At 39.6% G+C, this 21,312-nt stretch overlaps 1 long non-coding RNA gene across 1 annotated transcript in view; it reads right to left on the reverse strand.

Moving 5' to 3' along the window:
* Positions 1-461: 461 nt before the first annotated feature.
* The window catches only part of LOC140487716 (uncharacterized), an 88,830-nt gene continuing 67,979 nt past the window's right edge, over positions 462-21,312 (reverse strand). Inside the window, exons 2-3 of the long non-coding RNA XR_011962886.1 lie at positions 1,343-1,576; positions 462-843 (exon numbers count right to left, since the gene is read on the reverse strand). This is a non-coding gene — a long non-coding RNA (uncharacterized lncRNA). The remainder of the gene's footprint in view (positions 844-1,342; positions 1,577-21,312) is intronic.

Genomic DNA, 21,312 nt, shown 5'->3' on the forward strand with positions numbered 1-21,312 from the left:
CTTCCATTCATCGTATACAGAGCATGTAACTGTAACGAACTGGAACAAAGTCACTTGCCAGGCAAAAAAGACATCTAAGACCCATGTCTCAACAAGATCTTTTATTTATATCATACAGAGCTTAACCCTTGTTTGAGTCCAAAAATTGGAATTCCCATAGATCTGACACCAGGGTCGAGACTGTGTTTAAAAAATCCATGACTACGTGGGGTCATTCCACACTACGAACAACCAAAATACTTACTTCACTAGTACACTGCCTGGGGACATTAAGGGCTTTATTATTTCAGTTCTTGAGTTATAAATCTATGAAACAGATACTGTAGCAAGACAATAGTAACAGAAAGTGTTGACTCATTCAAATGCAACATGTTTTTCTGGGAAATAACATTTTGGATTATAACATATGAGTAATGTGAATTAAATTGAATTGAATTTATTGTCACATGTACCGAGGCACAGTGAAAAGCTTTGTCTTGTGAGCAAAACAGGCAGATCACAGAGTTAACTAGCATAGATAAGTAAATAATCAGTAAACAGCAGCAAAAACAAAAAGACAGGTACAGGCAAATGCTTAGAGTTTGTGAGATTATTCAGTATTCTAATAACAGTAGGGTAGGTAATAACAGTAGGGTAGAAACTGTTTCGAAACCAGCTGGTACATGTGTTCAGGCTTCTGTACCTTCTCCCCAATGGTAGAGGCTGTAGAAAAGTATTGCCAGGGTGGGATGGATCTTTAAGAATGCTGGCGGCCTTTCCTTGACAGCGGGCCTGGTAGATGGATTTGAGACATGACATGTAGCAAGTGCAGCTTGATTGGGAGTTCCTCACTTCCTATCTAGACTAACAGATAGACATTGATCCCATGATAAGTCAACAACTCCATTTTCATTGCGTCATACCATTCCACTGCCAGGAAGTAACTAAACACTTCCATCTTACATTTAAATAGCAACTCCAATGTCAATTGTAGAGACCAGATAATATTCTGTGTCATAACATGTTCTGTTGCCTTGTTGCCTGACTCACATAACCAAGAACAATCCTCCTACACAGAAGGTACATTTAAAATGGATGTTATCCATTGTGCGTCATACAATTTGTGTTACAAAGAAGGGGGAAATTACTATTAGTAATATTAACAGACAAGTCTTAAATTACTGGCGGGGACTGTCTGGCTGGAAGCATTAAGCTTTTAGCACATACATAAGTTAGTGTCTCCATCTCAATAATGTATGGAGGAATATTACATACAGTAATCATTTTAAGTAATTGTCCAGTACGACAGCCATCAATAGCTTATGACCTATAGTGTGTTCAAAGTTTGTGAGAAGATTTGTACCTCGGGTGCTCATTGTTGTGGTTCTGTTCGCCGAGCTGGGAATTTGTGTTGCAGACGTTTTGTCCCCTGTCTAGGTGACATCCTCAGTGCTTGGGAGCCTCCTGTGAAGCGCTTCTGTGATGTTTCCTCCGGCATTTATAGTGGTTTGAATCTGCCGCTTCCGGTTGTCAGTTCCAGCTGTCCGTTGCAGTGGTCGATATATTGGGTCCAGGTCGATGTGCTTATTGATTGAATCTGTGATTGAATATAGTGTGTGTTAACCAATTGTCCAAAATGTCTTTAATCACATTTATCACACCGAAATTTGTACACATTTTACAATGAAACTGTTGATAAAAACTTAGTTCAAAATAGCCTGATACCCTTATTAGCTTATGTCAAAATGTGAAAACTCGCATAAAATAAGCATTTGAGCACTACACAGTTTCAGCACAGTGGTACATTGCCAGAGCAGTACACAGCTAGTCATATCCACAGGTTGTGGTTGGTGTTGATAATGGCCAGTTTCATTACAAGTCATATGAGAAATGTCAGCTTTCTATTAAAACTTCTGCTCCTTCAGGAGTTGTGAAATTAATGTGTGAGACCACAACCCAGACATAGAACAACCTTCGTTACATCCAAATGCCAATCCAACAGAAGACTTATTAAACACTGTAAGGAAGTTTTAATCAGGTCAGAGATATTTGCAGTCTGAAGTCCTCACTCACACAGACACATATATCTGCAGCTTTCCATTCTTCTAAAGAGAAAGATGAAGTTCCAGATCTCTGCACGGCACTTTAAGACATAGCATAAACAAAAGAATGCAATATTTTTGTTGTGTAGAGTCATAGAGATGTACAGCATGGAAACAGACCCTTCAGTCCAACCGGTCCATGCCGACCAGATACCCCAACCCAATCTAGTTCCACCTGCCAGCGCACGGCCCATATCCCTCCAAACCCTTCCTATTCATATACCCATCCAAATGCCTTTTAAACATTGCCATTGTACCAGTCTCCACCACCTTCTCTGGCAGCTCATTCCATACCCGTACCACCCTCTGTGTGAAAATGTTGCCCCTTAGGTCTCTTTTATATCTTTCCCCTCTCACACTAAACCTATGCCCTCTAGGTCTGGACTCCCCGACCCCAGGGAAAAGACTTTGCCTATTTACCCTATCCATGCCCCTCATAATTTTGTAAACCTCTATAAGGTCACCCACAGCCTCCGACGCTCCAGGGAAAACAGCCCCAGCCTGTTCAGCCTCTCCCTATAGTTCAAATCCTCCAACCCTGGCAACATCCTTGTAAATCTTTTCTGAACATTTTCAAGTTTCACAACATCTTTCTGATAGGAAGGAGGCCAGAACTGCACACAATATTCCAACAATGTATTTAAAGAGTAGGATGGGATACTCCAGCTCTCACAAAAGCAACATGATTGAGTATCTAAGGGTTAAAGGACTTTGGCTCTCTATCTAATCATTCACAATTGAGTAAACAGTTGTGTAGATTCACCCTCATACCTCGACACCTGTACCCCTTCAGAACTGTCCTTATATTTATATGGTCTATTCACATTCTTCATTACAAAATAAATGACTTTTAATGCTATTCTGCTATGACAATACTATGGCTTTAAGAAGTGTTTTTGTCCTCTTTTTGAAGACAGGTAAAAATAGAGCTGTCTGATATAAGCAATAAAATAAATAGCTTGTGAGGCCTTGGGCTTTTTTTTAAGTTAGAACAATAGATGCAGCATGAACGGGTGAAGTCAGGCTCCCATTGTGTTGGTTTAGCTTTCAGTAGTTGTTGGGGTTTTGAAACTGCCATATGTCTCCCTCTGCTATAACAAAACACTTGAGTTCTCTCTCTCTGCCACAATATTTTCTTAATGGTTTTTTCTCCTGGACTGGAGAACCGCTGCATGTGAGACACTGTATTTTACTGAATTTGCCTTTGCCAAGGGTTGTTTATGGAATATTAATATATTGGAAAGCTAAATAATCTATCATTCTATTAATTTTTCAAGAGTAAAAATTAGACCAATTCTTCTTTCTTCTGTTTGCATTTTAATTGTAGTGTAAGAATAAAGTGTGTTTTTCTTAAAGCTGAGTAGTGTAACCAATCAAATTACATCTGCAAAACAGCACCTTCCACCTGTCTTTAAATAAGAAAAAGTTAGGGACTGGGCTATGTCCTTTATATTTTTGAAGGGGTGTTGATTTGCTAAATAACACTGCATGAAATTGCATCTGTCACTTTTCTGCCCATTCCATTGACCTACCTATGTCCTTTTGAAGTTTAACACTATTCTGCTCAAAATTCACAAAACCTCAAAGTTCATACCAGCTGCAAATTTCGAAATGAACTGAAGTTCCAATTGGTTTTATTCCCTTATTAACAAAGCAAGCACAATAATCTGGCGTTTTATTAATTAGTCTGATTCTGCAATTGCGAAGCTACTTGGACGCTGCCAGAACTGCTGTGCTCTTCCAGCACCACTCATCCGGAATCTGGTTTCCAGCGTCTGCAGTCATTGTTTTTACCTCTGATCATTTATACACAGGTCAGGCATTTGCACGGTGACAGTAGGGGTGGTTGTACTGCTTATTGATCAACCCACAGCTTCTCATTGCCCCTCAGACCATGCTGTCATTCACTTTCCAAACCATTACTTGGAGTTTCCGATTTCATTATTTTTGGCCTCGACCCACAGTTCTTGACTGGCAACTTGCTTTTCTTTATTGAACTCAATCTCTCTGGAGCATTTCAGCTATTCATTGTTGAATATCATTCTTAAACCAAGAAATAATTTCAGACAATCAAAGATGGGGGTGTTGGGGGAATAATCATTTTGTAGTTGCCATAGTCACAACTCCACAGTAAGTGACCTGTTAGCCCTTAAAGCTAGGTATTCATGGTCCTTTTTGTTTACTATGAAATAAACAGACAGGTCTCCAGAGTCTGTACATCAGTTCCTGTAAGTCAAAGCAACTAGCACAATCTAATTATCTGAAAATAAATGCAGACAATGTCGAATTGCACTTTTTTATTGGCCTCTAAACTAACATAAACTGAAATAATGCTGCACTGTAAGATTCCACACAGTGAGACTTAACCAGTTAAATAATATTTATTTTTCTTTATTAATGTCTGAATCATATTTTCCGTCATAGTTGTATTTAATCCCTTAGCGGCTCTCAGTTCATTCCCTCAACTACAACACAATGACTCTGTTATATCCCTCCAGTCAGGTTCTACACAACACCAATGGAAAGACTAAGTTCAACCTAAACCCTATGACAAATAAGGCCAACCAGTTCAACAGGACACAGTCAATTCAGATTATATTGTTACATGATTAATATACACCCACAACAAATAGATGGATCAATATCAGATGTTTATTCAGCACAAAGCTGAGTGTGGATTTGAATCCAGTATAAGGGTGAGGTCATAGTCATTCAGCACAGTGAGCCTGGAGTCAAAACCAGCATTAGATAAGGAGGCAGCACAGAAAATGATCTGGGCTTTCTACACAGAGTAGGTTGGAATTACCTCAAGCACAGGACAGATTTGGATTTATATTGAACACAGTGAAATAGTTGCATTATTTCCATCAGTGAGTGAGTTCAACGATTTGCACATATGAGCAAAGTGGGTGAATGGTGCTGGGAGTATAGAAGACTCCCAGCACTATTCACCCCCTTTGATTTATCTAATTATTTACCAAGTAACTCCAGAGTTTGCACCTCCAAATTCTGTCTAGGATTCTATTCCTGTGCGAAGAACATTCATGCATCAGAACTAAACTTTGCAAGAATGTTTATTAATCACCAAATCCTATTTCCACAGTTTCACTGAAAGTGGCTTTTCTAAATTAATACATTCCCTATCTTAGCATAATTCCGTTATATATATATTTTACTTCCAGGCTGAAGAAACTGCTCTTTCCTCAGAATCAGAACTTCAGTCTTAGGGAACAGCTTTGTAATTCTCTTCTACACTACCTATAGCATTTGATTGTCTCATGTTGACCAAGATAGTGTGACTGATCAGAATTTTGTACAGTTTGGTCACAACATAATTGGTCATGAAATCGAACACTGTATCAACATTATTGGTTGTTACTCTGTATTGGTTTGACATTTAAGCTCTAATTCTATAGAACACCAAAATCTCAATCTCTTTTAACTCCATCTTTATCAATTTCAATTTCATACAGGGCGGCATGGCCTCTCAGTGGTTAGCACTGCTTTCTCACAGCACCAGGAACCCAGGTTCAATTCTAGCCTCAGCCAAACATCTGTATGAAGTTTACACATTCTCCCTATACCTGTGTGGGCTGCCTCCCAAAGATTAATGATGTGTAGGCTAGGTGGATGCTAAATGGCCCCATAGTGTCCACAGATATGTAGATTAGGTGGATTAGCCATGGGAAATGCAGGGTTACAGGGAAGAGGGTGGGGATGAGTTTGGATGGGATGCTCTTTGGAGAGTTGGTGTGGACTTGTTGGGCTGAATGGCCTGTTTCCACACAAGTAGGAATTCTATGGAATTATGTCTACAGTTCACTTGCACTTCTACGTGCAACTATCTGTATTAAGTCTCACCTCCCACCATTCATCCCACTCACATTTATTTTTCAATGTATTCTGTAGTTTCAGCATTTCTTCCTTCAATTTTATGATTTCCTGGATTGATTTCATCTACCAGTCATTCAGAAATAACCAACAATTCCGTTAGGAGTAAGAAGGGAAAGGTCGGGTTTACATGTATATTAGTGTCTACATTAGAGTGGTGCTGGAAAAGCACAGCCGGTCAGGCAGCGTCTGAGGACGAGGAAAATCAACGTTTCGGACAAAAGCCCTTCATCAGGACCGAAACGTCAATTTTCCTGTTTCTCAGATGTTGCCTGACCTGCTGTGCTTTTCCCGCACCACTCTAATGTAGACTCTGATTTCCAGCATCTGCAGTCCTCACGTTTACATGTATATTCATGAAATATTTAAAAGATTGCAGGCAGAAGAATTTTGCATAAAACTAACCAATTGATCAACTCTTATTACATGCAATAGTTTTATGCAAGCTTTTTCACCATCTGCCTGATTACTGAACTCTGTTTTATATCCGCAGCGGTAAGTCACAGTTGCTTTTTAAGCCTTGAGCTTTGAGGAATGTGTATGTGTTCATGATTAATTTAAAATTATGTTGCCCAGAATTTCAATGAAATAAAAATAGTTATTTTTTCAAAAGAATGTATTCTATTGAAGACCTTCCCTCAAGAGGCACTTTATTTGTATTCAGCGCATCATTAACCAGGTGTGAACCAGCATGACTGTGCCAAAAATAAACAAGAGCATTTACAATGCTACAATTGACAACTTTGAAATTGACATTAATGAAAAAGGGTAGTGGTAATTGCTTTTTTGGCTAATGCGCCAGTAAGCGTACGCCTGTTTTAAATGTGGATATTTTAAGTAATCTGGATTGCATTGGACAATGCCCTTGGCATTTGCCTGAAAAAATTGCTTTCTTTAATTTTAAAAATCAGGTGAAACCACTGAGAACTGCGCAAATATGACAGGTTGAATGACATTTTCGAGACAGGAACCCATTGTAGAACTTATTGACCACTGCATAAGGAATCAGCTGCAGTAAGACAGCAACGGTCTGCTAGCATTATACTGCAGAAGCAGTATATTAGAGGTGGAAAGGGAGGAAGTATCAGTAATAATGAATATTGTATAGAGACCCCCTCAGCTGAGAAAAATCAAAAATTTAAATTTAGACATCAGCTAAGGAACTCCATGTTCAACAGGACACACCGTTAATTACACATGGAATACAATCGAGATCTCGATCCTCTTACAACTGAATTACGCTTTAATTTACTAGTTCATTCAAAGCAGCAGAGTAGCATATTATAGCACATTAGTGATCTCATGCCATATCTGTTGATGATATATTGATCAGTTTAACTTTGAAACAAGATTGTGATGAAGGTTAAATCAGAACTTTCTTCCACGAGTTTATAATTCTTGCACTGAGGGAGTGCCCCAGTGTTGGAGCTGTCATCTTTCCAATGAAGAATTAAACCAAGATCCAAGTTTTCCCTGTTAAGTGGATATAAAAGATACCAAGGCAGAGTTTTGAAGATAAGCAGTGTTATTCTTCTTGGTATCCTGATCTAAAGAAGAATCAAAATATCCTTTATCCTGGACCGAACAGTCCCAGGTCCAGTTAACAGCAAAGAAAAGCTCTTGCATCATTAAATTTTCCTGCCTTTCATGCTAAGTCCTTCTTCAGTCTCTCAAGTTACACCTTAGGTTGACATAGATACAATATAAGCTGGATCTGAAACACGGAGGGATCCCAATATTATTGCTCACTTATCGACAAGAGTACGCAATGCATCATTGCTTGAACTGTGCAAATTCTCCAAGTGAAGATATAAATTTGTTTTTCAAAATATGTTTTAGTTTTAACGTATAAATAAAATGTTGTGACAGTGAGACATCTGTGGTGGAAGTTTCTTCCTTTTGCTCCAAGGGTGGGGCAAATACCTTAAAGGGGGAGTAATCTGTTGCCTCCAACAGCAAGAATACCTACTGGATGGAGTGCCAATCAGAGGCCAGTAATCACCAGGAGTCAAAGAGGATTGTCAGAGGCCTAGAACTGGCCAAGCATGAAGTGTAACACTGATGAGAGGCAAGTATTTCTTCTTGGGGGTGATCGCAGAATTGGAGTCATGGGGAGAAGGGTTCAGAGGCAGTTATAGTTTATCTTCCAGCAGCTACCTCCCTTTTCTCCATTCATGTTCCCAATCACACCCAGATTGGGGAAAATGGAGATCATTTCAACCTTGCAGGCAGTCCACATTGTTTTCTCTTTCAGGAAAGCTGCATTTTTTCTCACCCGCTGAAAAGGCTGACACAGAGTCAGTGGTGGAGTGAGGCCATTGATTGACCACTGCAGGGCTATCATGGTTGGCAGTCAGGAAGCTTAACCATTGTCCTTTCTGCCCAGAACTCGATTGCCTTTATTGGTTAGTGCATTGAGTATAGGAATTGGAAGGTCATGATGGAACTGTACATGACATTGGTGAGGTCATGCTTGGAATTCTGCATGTAATTCTGGTATCTCTGCTATAGGAAGGATGTTGTGAAACTTGAAAGAGTTCAGGAAAGATTTACAAGGATATTGCCAGGGTTGGAGGATTTGAGCAATACAGAGAGGCTGAATAGACTGGGGCTATTTTCCCTGGAGTGTTGGAGGCTGAGGGGTGACATTAGAGAGATTTATGAAGTTATGAGGAGCATGGATAGGGTGACTTGCTATAGTCTTTTCCCTGGGTGGGGGAGTCTAAACCTAGAGAGCATAGGTTTAAGGTGAGAGGGGAAAGATTTAAAAAGGACCTATGGGACAACTTTTTCATGCAGAGGGTGTGCGTATATGGACTGAGCTGCCAGAGGAAATGGTGCAGGCTGGCATAATTACAACATTTAAAAGGCATCTGAATGGGTACATGAAGAGGAAAGGTTAGAGAGATATGGGACAAATGCTGGCAAATGGGACTAGATATATTCAGGACACCTGGCCAGAATAGACGAGTTGAACCGAAGCAAATGTTTCCATGCTGTAATCTCTATGACTCTAAGGTGGCAAGAAGTGGGTGGGTGTTTCTCTAAGGCCAACTAGCCCAATTATTTTCCAATCTTGCCTTTTCCAGTGGGTTGTGGAGTTGCATGGGGGAGGGTGGGGGGGAATGTTAATCCTATCAGGTTTTTTTGTCAATTTAACTCTCTTTTCTAGAATGGATACATCATTAAGCACATTGAGGATCTGTAGACCCTCAAACAGTAAAGCTGCAACCAACAACAACAACAAAGAAACAAAGTTAGGTCAGACACATTCCTGTGATTGTATTGTTTCTCTTTAGAAATAGGCCAGATGAATTCTGGTCTTTTCACACTTTCAAATTGTGCATTGTGTCATGTCGCTATAATTACATGACATGAAATCTCATTATCAGGGTGAATTACATAAGACATTCAGTGATTCTACCCCAATCTATCCAGCTCTTACATGACTATTCTATCATAACTACTTTCCTGCCCTGCCTATGTTTCTCTAACTGAGGGAATGGAAAGTTCCTTTATGTGATTTCTATGCCTGTAGAACATTAAACGGAGCTATTAATTTTTCTACAATGTTCAATCACTCTCCTTCACAGATATTCAGTGTCCATTAAATGTGTCAAATACTGTTGAATTAACTGCCTATGCTGGGAGTCCCGTTGCAACTGTAGTCACCATACTGAAACAGTATGGAGCTTTAGTTAGACTTTATTTAGATTACTGCATTCAATTTAAATTACCAAAGACAAGGGAAAGGTCCTAGAAGTGGTGGAAAGAAGATCCATAAAGTCGAGCTCTCATTTGAGAATACTGAGTTAATAACTTATACCTTACAATAACTTTCAGGATACCATACAACTGTAGGATTAAGAGTAATAGTTCCTAACTGATAAATAGTATGGCAAAAGTGAGTACTGCAGATGCTGGAGATTATAGCCAAGAGTGTGGTGCTGGAAAAGCACAGCCAGTCAGGCAGCATCTGAGGAGCAGGAAAATCAACGTATCGGGACGTTGATTTTCCTGCTCCTCAGATGCTACCTGACTGGCTGTGCTTTTCCAGCACCACACTGTAGGCTGATAAGTAGTATGCTCAGCATTAATATCAGAAAACTGTTTCCATGTAAATAATATTCTGAGAGTCAATAATAAACCTACCCTTGGGTAAAGGAAGAGAGATATTTGAGTCCAATGTTATGTCTACCAGTTCATATTCGATAAAATCATGGCTAATGTGTTCATGTTATAAACTCCACATTTCCAATTAATAAGTCAAGGGATGTTCTAACTGTGAACTAGTTGGCCTGTGCTTCCTGTAAGCAAATATAAGTACTTGGAGAAAGAAAATTGTGGAGCACCAGGTTTCGACAAACCAAAAAGACCATCTCAGCACACTTTATGGATAGGGACCATTAAACTGCTTTCTCAGTTTTTCCCTCCATCCTTGACCCTCTTTTTTTTGGGTCTGTCTATGTGTATATGTTTGTAAAGGGTGAGTTATATAAAGGGTGAATGTTTTAACTAATACAGTAATATGTTGGGGGTTCATAATTGCTTACATAATTGTCATTAGAAACGGTTTACTTGTAATGAATAATTATTGTAATGAATAATAATTTAATTGAGTACAGAAAACTAGTCCATGATTTCTGTTAACCTGGGACTAAAAGACAGGTAAATCAGGAATTTTGTGCATTTTTTGTAAAATCTTTAACTTTCTTTGACAACTCCAGCAACAACAGGGCTTCAAAGCCAGAACACTACCCCACGGAGGTGCAACACCCTCCATAAACCCAAAACCCTACTACCCATGTGCTAACTCGCACCAAGTTTTATTCACTTATCTCCTCTGAACTCACTAAGCTACATTGGTTCTTGGTTAAGCGATGCTTGAATTTTAAAACACGCAGCCTTGGTTTTTAGTCCCTCTGTTTATTCACTGATCTCTTTCTCTGAAGGCAGCCACATGATTCTTGACGATATCTGCAGTCCTCTAATTCTGACATTATTGATGGTCATGCCTTCAACCTCCTAAATCCTAAACTACTGAATTTCCTTCTTAAATCACACCATCTCTCTAATTATCGCAGCTCCTTTGATGCTCCTTAAAACCTACTCTGTGAGCAAATCTTTGGCCATCTGCTCTAATACTGATGCACCTCAGTGTCAAATTTTGTTTAATAATGCTCCTGTGAAGTGCCTGGAGATGTTTTATTACATTAAAGGTGCTGTATAAACACAAGCTGCCACAGTTGTTGTTTTTCGTCCTGTATGAAATCCTTAATGAGATCCATTCTATTTTCTTCTATTACTTTGAAGTATGGGCTCCTAATTTAATTTCACAAAGAATCTTCTAGACAGAATATGTTCTTCCAGTGCCTTGTAACGTCAAATTACTGTTTTGGCCATAGCTTTGCTAGCAACACCAAATCAACAATTCAGGAATAAGTATTTTCCAGGAGCTCACTGACCTCCAGGTTATTGATGACACCACTAAGATATGGTCAGTAACCTGGAGGTTTGTGAGTTTCAAAGCAATCAGTCTCTGTTCTGTAACCTGCCTCACATGGGAGGAACCCATCATCCAACTGCCCCAGAGAACCTCTGTGTTTTATCTTTTTTTTTGTAATCTACCACTCACAGGTCGTCCCATCCCGTATCTGCTGCATCATTCATTATCGACAGTACTCCTTCATTGTTCTTTGTGGGTCTTTTTCTTTGAAAAATATTATTTACTGTTTGTTTCAGCCCTGATCACCCACTGCTATCTGCTCCATATTTATGAGATGTCAATAATATCAATAAGCCTCCTAGCTGCACATGCCTCTGTTTCCAGTACCTTGCTCCTTGTACTTCTTATTACCTGTCACATTCAATGTGAATTATGCGAGGTGAACCATCGTGATTAGGAAGAACTGCTCAGTGGCTCAGCACCATTAGTGTGGATCACAACAATAACCCATCAGTCTCAATGTGAATTCGGCTCGAATTCTCAAACTGTGTAGTTGTCCATCATCCTCACTAAAAACAAACAGCTTTCAAAATCCTCAACCTGCCTTGTGAAGTGTTTTGCATTCCAGTCAGTGCTCCTTATTTTCCATCCGAAACAAAAGGCATCATAGACCAATACATGGGATGATCTTCAAGCACTTTCCTTTCCAGAATGCGAATTCGGAAACGAACTCTCAAATGAGATGATGCTGCAGAAGAAGAAGACGTTGCTATGGCAGCATCACAAAGATTTCCACCAGAGAGGCCAGAAAATATGAGCTGGCTCCCTAAGGGGTCACCACATAACGGGTGTGAAGTTTCACACTTGTAAATTGAAGTAATGTTGCTTGTGTGCAGGTTACATACATTTCACACTGTTTCAGAGGGGGGTAATTGAATTAAATACATACCAGCTGACAGAGGACAGTTTGAGTTCTGCTCATATATTACTAGTGCTGCTAGGGCAGCATGCTTTAGGACTCTGTTTTGCTTTTGGAGTCAGTCTGTGAGAGAAACAATATCCAGCATACTTCATTGCTCCAGAATGGTGATGAGTACAACAAAGACGAATTAGTATCCACATGATATAATTTTGAGCTTTCGCTGCTGCATTCCCAAGTTTAAATGCATTGAGAAAAACTGATTACTGATAATCTAAATAAACAAGATCAAATTGGAAATATATATCTGGACAGTCAGCATCTGATGAAGAAAAGATAGGTTAACATTGTAGATGAGAATATATCACAATAGATGTGAGATGAGTGAATATGACGTGAAAAAGAATGCAATATTTTAAGAAATTAATAAAATGGTAACAGGGTTCATTTTCATCTTCAGTGTACAACTGAGAAGTTGCAACAGCAATACAATGCTCACCTACTGTTTCTTGTGAAAACCTGAACTGTTCTGATAGTCCTGCTGCATGTACTTTCATTAGTTAGGCTGCCAGTGCATTCCAAGTGCTGATAGGCAGTTTGCTGCTTTTGGGGCAGAATATTTAGCTGAATATTCAAAACACAAACTGCAAAGTGCAATTAAAAAGGAAGATCATGCCAAATGCTGAAGGTGATGGACAACATTCTTGTAGGAAGGATTTACAGTGAAGTATATACAAAGAGTGCAAAAAGCTCATCCAATAAAGTGCAGTACAGATTATTCTTATCATGCCAAGAATTACCATTAAGACCTCTTTGACATGAGCAGCTGCAGCACTCAGTATGGGCTAGATTGAACTGTGATAAAATGGGAATTTATAGCAATGCCATGGAACCCATATTGTCCTCAGCGCAGTGAAATCACAAGTGCTGTGACAACTAAAAATACAAAAATCTGCATATTTGTTTGCACAAAGTTTGTTAATTGACTGAAATCAGACATGTACATGTTCCCACCAAAGGATCAATATTTGTCAGTTGAATGTGATCTGGTGAAAAGGGTTCAATGCTACTAAGTGTCAAGGATACCCGTTAATTGCCTGAAATTCTTTTTTTACTCATTCATTGGCTGTGGGCATCACTGGTTGGGCCAGCATTTATTGCCCATCCCTAGCTACCCTTGACAAGGTGGCAGTGAGCTGACTTCTAGAACTTCTTAGCAAGTCAATCCAAAATGCCATGAGAAAGGGATAGTGATTACTAGTAACATTCACAGAGAAAAATGTATAATTTCCTTAGTCTTACTTGCATTATTATTTTAGCAGAGGAGTTCACCAATTTACTTTAGTAGGTTAACACAAGGTTTCAAGCACTCTGGCACTGATAACCCTGCCACTTTCCAGGATCTTCAACTATTTGATTACTTATCTATTTTGGCGTAATTCATATTTAAGAGCTGTAATTGGGGATACATTGAGCTCTTAAAGAATCTTCCTGTGTAAGTTTGAAGTGATGAACATTATCCAGGTTTAGCATTGCTAAGTGTGTTAGTAAAGAGTTATGGAATCATAGAAATCATAGAGGAAGAATATATTTGGCCTGCTGTGTTTGAGCTACCTCCTCCTACATCTTCACCTGTGGCAATAACCCTGCAAATTCCTCATTCTCAACGACTTTTTCTCGAACTTTTCTTAAAAATATTTAATGGGATCAGCTTCTACTACATTTTAGGTAGAGCAGTCCAGATTACATTCTCAATCTCCGAATGAAAAAAAAGTCACCTCATCTGCTCTCAAGATTTTTACCACCCCTGGGTATCAGCAACTCAAAACCACCAAACTTACTCACACAAATAAATTTATTTAGTGCTTCCATAGTACTTATCCAATAAGCATTATACACATGAAGCCATGTGGGTTGGTTGCTTGAATTGTCTAAGAGTCAGATGGAGCAAACCTTTTCTAATCTGGCCTCCAAGGTGGCTGATCAAGTTACGTCCTCCCCAAGTACGCCAGCTATCAGACTAAGACACTTCCACTTCTACCCCAGTTTGGTTATGATCAGTCCTTGATCAGTTGACTCCATTGTCCAGTTCTTAGTGACTGGCCGTTTGTCCGCTGGTGGGCATCACTCAAGTGTCATGTCACCCACAATAGGTTGACCCTTTCCCATTGAGGGTCTTATCTCTCAGTTTCAACCACATTCGGTGGCTAGTTCCTGTATCTTCTGTCTTTTGGAAAAACAACCAGACAACATCTCATCCCAAACACACCCAGTTTCCAATCAACCAGCTCATTCTGAACATCATATGCATTATTTGTAACATTTTTTTATCTGGTTCTCACAACTGACTTTAAAGCACATGGGCTCCACTACTCCAATCCCTTTTTGACTTTTTGCAAGTTACACTTGCTCATGTCTCAGCACTTTGGGCTTTCCCTTTAGACCCTCACCATTTAATTTTTCTTTTCCTTTGCTTGTTATTCCACCATCTAACCCCTACCTTCCCACCCTTCCTTAGCCCAGTTCGCATACAGTTCATGTAAACTAATTTGTACATTTTGATTTGTAGTCATTAACTCTTAACAAAACTTCTCGTTACCATAGAAATTTCGACTACGTCTCCTCCCAACTCTCTCTCTTCCAACAAGGACAATTGTTCATTCTTTTATTCGATATTTAAAATTACATAAAATCTGTTTTATATCGACTAAACGGCACTGTCTAAAGTTGATTTTTAATAAACGTGATTTGTCACTTTGTCTAGTGCGGTGCTTATTTACTCAATACCCCAAGAGCAAGAGAGCACTCATGTCAATTCAGTGAGATATTACAGTAATAAGAGTTTTGTTCAACTACATTACAAGATATTGTGCATATAAAGTCACTTCAGTTCTTGAAGAGTGAAGTTTGGCGTCATTAACATGAAGCACAAGAGAAATAACTGTAAAGCATAAAGCATATGAATTTTCCTTCAACATGTGAATTACCTTAATGCCCAACAATCCATAAATAAACTGTCTGAGTATAAGATTTTCATTAAAAAATACATTATCAGCCTTTCTGCATTATGTAATCTTATCATCAACTTGCTAGCATCTTTGATGGAGCAGAACTAAAGGTTCACTGTGGATTCAAATTTCTTGCAGACTCTGCATGTTTTCTCTCCTGGCATAAGATTTCTAGGCGGTCTGGATGCCATCTACAATCTTCATTTTATATTACCAAGATTAAAAAAAACATGTCTGCCTTTTTCCTGGATATTCTGGGTTTGAAATAATGTATAGTCATAGAGTCATAACGATGTACAGCATGGAAATAGATTCTGGATTAGTGGTGCTGGAAGAGCACAGCAGTTCAGGCAGCATCCAAGGAGCTTCGAAATTGACGTTTCGGGCAAAAGCCCTTCATCAGGATGGAAATCAGCATGGAAATAGACCCTTCTGTCCAACTCGTCCATGCCAACCAGATATCCAAATTTAATCTAGTGATGTTTTGCTGCTGATTTGGTCAATTTCTTGATAGCCATCATTTTAGTAAGGCAAATTAAGGTAAGTTACAGCAACCAATGAACTGTTTTGTGTGGCTGTAGCACCATTTAAATATCAGGTCAATGTATAGCTTCTGTTTCTATTTTGGAGATGACTCTGTGAAATATGAACAGATACACTGTGTTAGCAGGTTACCAATAGCCTTGCACATGATGAATCAGGATAGACCCGGTTTTATTTCATATAACAGTTTAATAACACCTTTAATATTTTAAAGCGTTCCAAACCAAAAAGCAAAATTTGACACCAAGACATTTAAAAGGATATCAGGACCAATGACCAAAAATGTAATGAAAGAGTTAGGTTTTAAGGAGCTTTTTGTTTTAATTCTTTCATGGAATGAGGTTGTCATTAGCAATGCCAGCAGCTGTTGGCCAACCTTAATTTCCCTTTAAAATGTTGCTTGCAAGGCCATTCCAGAGGGCAGTTAAGAGTCAACCACATTCACATGAATGTGGAATCTTACATAGGTCAGACCAGGTAAAGATGGTAGTTTTCCTTCCACAAAAGGCATTAGTGAAACAAATAGACTTTTACAAAAATAAATGGTAGTTTCATGGTGACGATTACTGAGACTATCTTTATATTCCATATTTATCAAGTGGACTTAAATTTCACCAGTTGTCATGGTACGATTTGAACACATGTCCGCAGAGTATTATCATGCAAACAAAGAACTGTGGATGCTGGAATTCTGAAACACAAACAAAAAGTCCTGGAGAAACTCAGCAGGACTGGCAGCATTTATGAATCGAAAAATGCTTTGTCATCAGACAGAATTAATATTTCAAATCCAGTAATCCCCGTCCATAATGAAAATCGCTGAAAAAGGGTGATATTTATGATGATGATAGGGTAGAGTGGGGAGCAGGAATTTGAATAGTTAATGTGGATAGGGTGCCCAAAGATAGGGGGAGAAAAGAGAAAAAAGGGATAGAGAAACAAAAGGATAGCTGATGAAAAGCCAAAAGAGAGATAAGTGATTGAAATCAGGGTGGCTGTGCTGGGAGCAAACCAAGCAAAACAGGACATAGGGGTGTGAGGCTAAGTAATGAACTTGGAGAAAGGTGTACATGTTCTGAAATTGTTAAACTCGGTGTTCAATCCTTAAGGGTGTAAGATACCTTGGTAGAAGGTAAGATGTTGTTCTTCAGCTTGCTTTCAGCCTCACCGGAGCACTGCAGCAGCTCTGAGACAGAAATGGTGGCATGGAAACATGGTGAGGTGTTCAAATGGCAGGTAACTGGAAGTTCGTGGTTTACTTTATGGAGAGTGTAAGTGTTTGCCAAAGCAGTCGCCCAATCTGCATTCATCTCCTCAGTGTAAAGGAGGCCATATTGTGAGCTAAATTAAATTGAATGAAATACACTTAAATTGCAGCTTCACCTGGAAAGTGTGTCTGACTCTTTGGATTTTGAAGAGGGAAGAATTAAATAGCTAAGTGTTATACCTTCCGCAATTACATGGGAAGGAGCCATGAGGATGCAGGGAGGTGTTCGAAATGGTGGACTGGACCAGGGGTGTCCCAGAGGGAACAGTTCCTGAAGAATGCTGACAAGGGTGGGGAAGAGAATGCCAATGGGCTGAGAAGTGACAGATGGAAATTAATTTTGATAAATGTGAGGTGCTGCATTTTGGGAAAGCAAATCTTAGTAGGACTCACATACTTAATGGTAAGGTGCTAGGGAGTGTTGCTGAACAAGGAAACCTTGGAGTGCAGGTTCATAGCTCCTTGGAAGTGGAATCGCAGATAGATAGGATAATGAAGAAGGCGTTTGGTATGCTTTCCTTTATTGGTCAGAGTGTTGAGTACAGGAGTTGGGAGGTCATGTTGCGGCTGTACAGGACATCGGTTAGGCCACTGTTGGAATATTGCATGCAATTCTGGTCTCCTTCCTATGGGAAACATGTTGTGAAACTTGAAAGGGTTCAGAAAAGATTTACAAGGATATTGCCAGGGTTGGAAGATTTGAGCTATAGGGAGAGGTTGAATAGGCTAGGGCTGTTTTCCCTGGAGGGTCAGTGGCTGAGGGGTGACCTTATAGAGATTTATAAAATCATGAGGGGCATGGATAGGGTACATAGACAAAGTCTTTTCCCTGGGGTAGGGGAGTCCAAAATTAGAGGGCATAGGTTTAGGGAAAGATATAAAAGAGACCTAAAGGGAAATCTTTTCACACAGAGGGTGGTACATGTATGGAATGAACTGCCAAAGGAAGTAGGAGAGGCTAGTACAAATGCAACATTTAAAAGGCATTTGGATGGGTATATAAATAGGAAGGGTTTGGAAGGGTATGGGCGAGGTGCTGGCAGGTGGGACGAGATTGGGTTGGGATATCTGGTCGGCATGGATGAGTTGGACCAAAGGGTTTGTTTCCATGCTGTACATCTCTATGACTCTATGTATCTGGTGGTGGCAACTCATTGGACATGTCTGAAATTATACATTTATGAGCCTTTAGATGTGGATGCTTTTGGGTGGAAAATGAGGACTGGGGGCTCCGATCTTTGTTCTAGGAGGGGAAGGAAGGGGTGAGGGCAGAAGTGCAAGAAATTGGTTAGACACAGCTGAGGCCATTGTCAATCAAGGTGATGGGGAATCCTCAGTTAATGAAAAAAGTGTCCTACAGGTATTTGTTTGGGTTATTCGTCCAGTGGCATTTCACCACCGTAGAGGAAAGGGCACTGGAGAAGTTTAGAAAGGAAATTCCAGATATAAAATATATTGAGTTGCCATTGGATCAATGCTAACTATATATAATATTCTGGAAGTGAGTGCTAGAGCCAACTTCTGCACAAAATTCTATTCAATACATATTTGTATGGAACATAAATCAGTTACCTTGATTATCCTTAAACATTCACTAAAAGGTGTGTCATAATTTTTAAGAGAGAGCAAAACATGGAGGTAACATTGAGCACTGACTTTGACATTGGAGGCAGTTCAGAGAAGATTCACTTGGATGATCCCTGAAATGGAAGCATTGTCTTATGAGCAAAGGACTGTACTCGCTGGAGTTTAGATGAATGAGAGGTGATCTCATTGAAACATATAAGATTCTTAAGGGATCTTATAGGGTCAATATGAAGAGGATGTTTCCCCTCGTGGGAGAGTCTAGAATGAGAAGGCACAGTCTCAGATTGAAGGGGCGCCAATCTAAGCCTGAGATAAGGAGGAATTTCTTCTCTCGAAGATTGGTGAGCCTTTGGAACTTTTTGCCACAGGGAGTTGTAGGAGCAGAGTCCTTGTATATATTTAAAGCTGAGATAGATAATTCAGTAGGGAAATGGAGAAGGGACAGGAAAGTGATTGAGAAATTTCAAACCAGCCATGCCCCAATTGAATGGCAGAGAAGGCTCGAGGGGCCGAACGACCAATTACTATTCTTATTTGTATTTCTCATGCTCTGAGCAGAGAAGCTTCCAGTTCTGTCATGGATTGTCCTGTGCAGTAAGGGAGCAATAGTTTTTCTGCTACCAGGCCAAATCTACCAGGACCTGAATCGAAGGCGAAAACAGATCCAACAAAGCAAGTTCAAAACATTTCATTTTGCTTATGGGGTCATAGGAGTAGGAATGCTAGTCTTGGCCTTCCTCAGAAACCTGGCCTTTCCTTTCCCGTAGGCTTCTTCCTCAACCCTCTGCATCCCCCCACCACTCTCCTGCCTACTGGCCCCTCTCCCACCTATCATTTCCTTTCTGCTCCTACCTGCCTTCGACATCAACCAAATTCATGGTCTAGATCTGGAAATGAAGCCTAGGAGCTCAAATATCTCTGGCTTACAACATACAAGCTGCTCTTAGTCAGGCTTCTCTCTCAGCCAAGAGCCATTTCAATATGAAATTGAGATCAGTATATTTAAAGATAATAGGTAAACACGACAGACAGCCATGAGGAAAAAGTGTGCAAATAGAGGTACTACAGGCAGCTAGTATTACACATACAAAATTCCAAAACTTTACTAAAGGTAAAGCAGTAACAGAGATTGGCTTGCATTAACCTTTCAGAACTTAACACACCTGAGTTGACAGACGATAAAGCAAGCAAATTTTAATGTCTGAATCTGTCATCTGTCATGTGCTTCCATTGAAGTGTTATTGTCAGACACTTCTACAATTTATTACCCAAATTGGTCAAGCGAGATTAATAAACAGTGTACAGCAATTTCAGTTTTCAAACTGAAGAACACTGTGGCAAAACAAAACAAGAAATCAGCCATTCATTATGAACTATCTGGCTATCTCATTGAAGTAAATTTATAACTAATTTTTAAATTCATATTGGTCTCTGATTGAATCAACACATGACTCTCCCATTCTGGACAGAGTTGTCAAATTCAAATAACCTATTTAACATGAATTACTTTCACAAATTTCTTGGCAATCAAGATGTTCAGTGAGCCTTAGTGAAATTTGTCTTCAACTGCACAGCTAATAGCATTGCCTAAGATAAGAGCAAAGTGCTGCAGATGCTTGAACTCTGAAACAGAAACCAGTTCTGTTTTGCCAGTTCTGACAAAAGGGCGCAAGTCTGAAATGTTCGATTCTAGGGAGGGATCCTGATATTGGGGTCAAATGGGAGTTCAACCCCACATTGTGTGGCATTACAGTAACCCAGTAGCAATTTTCCTGAATGATATATTACTGGCCAGAAAGGCAATCACCCTGAGGGTGAAGGCTGGACTTTCAAAGCCAGAAAGCCAATTGGAGGTCTTCCATCTTGAAAGGAACTGCAACCTGGCTTTTCAGGTAAGAAACACAGAGAGAAGAAACCCTCTCAGAAATTTCTACTTTAAAAAAAACACAAAGCTGCCAGGCCACTATAGTAAACACCTGTCAGGATGGTTTTTGATTGCAATTGTAGCCAGGGAATCAAAGCCATGTTAAATAAACATTCCACTCTAGGCAATGACACACCCTCACCAGTAGCACTCATTTTTGGAAGACAGATTCATATTATCCTTTCATCACATTTTCTTACCACCCAACCATATGTAGATGATGCATTGTTGGAAAAAGGACAGAAATGGTACAAGAGCATAATCATTGAGCATGCAAACAGGTGGCCCAACTTGAATCAAACAGAAGCATCCAAGTTCAAGATCTTCGTACACATGGATTCATATCAAGATTCAATGACTTTGTATCCAACCTACGTAATGTGGATTTGTCACAAATAAAGGTCAAATCTTACAACTAAACAGACAACGTTTCCAAGGCGTACATAATCAACCACCTGCCAAACAGAATGATGACTTGGTATCATACCAGATAACAACAATGCATCAATGTTATACAACATGTATCCATCCACAAAGCACACCACTGTATGAAGCAAAACAGCCAAATCATGATAACTACATAAGGATAGGTCTGCTTGTATTAAATGTCCACATCTTAATACACAGAGATATATACTTTTGTATA

The sequence above is a fragment of the Chiloscyllium punctatum genome, chromosome 17, assembly GCF_047496795.1.
Source record: "Chiloscyllium punctatum isolate Juve2018m chromosome 17, sChiPun1.3, whole genome shotgun sequence".
NCBI classification, from domain to species: Eukaryota; Metazoa; Chordata; class Chondrichthyes; order Orectolobiformes; family Hemiscylliidae; genus Chiloscyllium; species Chiloscyllium punctatum.